Genomic DNA, 1,776 nt, shown 5'->3' with positions numbered 1-1,776 from the left:
CCCTTTAGCTCCAACACCTGACACAGTGCCTGGCACGTAGTAAGCCCTGGCTAGCTTCTAAGAGCCTCACTGAGGGACTGAAAGCATTTTAAAAATGTCACTACGTAGGCTCCAAACTGTAGGCAGAAAAAGCTTTGCCTGGATTGACATTTTAGAGACGTATTGGTCAAGTTGGATGTGTTCACTGACTTTGCCTTGTAAAATTAAAAAAAAAAAAAAGGACCTCTGTATCGCTTCGCATCTACCGAAGGCGCATGTATACTACTAGACCACGTTATGAGCTTAATGGAAGGAGACAAGATGTTTTCGCTAAGAAAATGTATAAGACTGTTGAGGTCAAGTGGGAGGAAACAGTCCGTTTGTTGGAGCATTGCTATCTTACTCTATCACAGCCACTCTTAAAAATCTGACACGGGGTGAGTCAGAATTGTCTGTCGGAGATGAGTTAGATCTGGCTCATGTTCCTACAGACATGAAAGCCAGAAACGAAGAAGGAGGCTTTGAAAGCGTGGGTTGAGGAGGCCGTGTGGTTCACTGCGATGAGCTAAGTGCCCAGGGCCACCAGCAGACATGCTGGCCTGTGTCCCTCCTTTGTTCTGGGGTCCCTCTTGCACCATGTGGTGAGGCTGGTGGCTGGGAGCAGCTCAGGACAGGACCTGGTGGCATCTTACCTCTCCCAACCTCCTGTGGGCTCCAGTAGGTCCCAAGGGACAGCCTGCCTTCCTTGAAAAGCCCAGTAGCACTGGGAGCAGAAACTGGGGCCAAAGAGTGAGCACCCTGTTTGACAAGCTGGACCAGCCACCTCTTCTTCAGATGCAGGGGGAGCCCTGGCATGCTGACTCCTCCCTTCTCCCTTTCCCCTTTCCTCTCTTCCTCCCTCTTTCCTTCCCCTCTCTCCTTCCCTGGTGGTGCCCTTTCCCAATGCCCACTTCATCCCTTTTCCTTTCTACATGCCTGTCTTCTAGAGTTTCTTCTCTTTCCTCCCCATTACTTCCCTTCATCTGAATCTCCTCTTTGGTTCCTTTGTCCCTGCTCTCTGCTCCTCCTCCCCTTCCCTGGCTCCTGTTCAGCTCCATCGCTAATGCAGGCAGAGCTGGATTAACATGCTCACTTGCTAGCTCAGCCACCCTCCAGAGAAGTCACTCTTCGGTGGCCACCTTCCTGACCCCCTGGTCGCTTCTCCACTTGTTCAGATATTGCTCTGAAGTCTGAGGAGGACAGAGCGGGGCTGCCACAGAAGCAGGCCAGAGGAGAAACCAAACCATGTGTCCACACTGTCCCCCAGCACTGCTGCTCTGAGAGCTTTCTGAGTCCTCAACAGGGTTAGGATTTAGGGGCTTCTTCAGAACCGGGAGTGAAAACAACCATAGGTCAAAAGAAAAGCTACGGCCCCCACACAAAAATAATAATCACAAATGAAAACTATGTTAACTCTGAGTCCCAAATTCGAAAAATTGCCTTGAATCTGTCACTAGAAAGCACCCAAGGCCTCACTCTCTGGGTTCTGGGTGCCCTGGGAATGGCAGGAGGCTCTGACAGGCGCATGGGAGTGCGGAACTATGGGGGCTAGCCTGCCGGCTGGCGGGGGGGAGGAGGGGGTACCTCCTGTGGCGCCGTCCTGGCCCGACCCCCTGCGGACAGGGTGTGGTGCGGCGTCCGGGGTGGTCCTGGTGCCCTGGCGTTGGCGGGAGGCTGGGCCCCGACCACCCCACACCCCGCTCCTGTCCTGCGTTTTCTGCTTCAGGTGAGGGCGCGTCGCGGTGTCACTTTACCTGT

This window comes from Mustela nivalis (genome assembly GCF_964662115.1).
Source record: "Mustela nivalis genome assembly, contig: HAP1_SCAFFOLD_1818, whole genome shotgun sequence".
Classification (NCBI taxonomy): domain Eukaryota; kingdom Metazoa; phylum Chordata; class Mammalia; order Carnivora; family Mustelidae; genus Mustela; species Mustela nivalis.
This window is presented reverse-complemented; position numbering follows the sequence as displayed.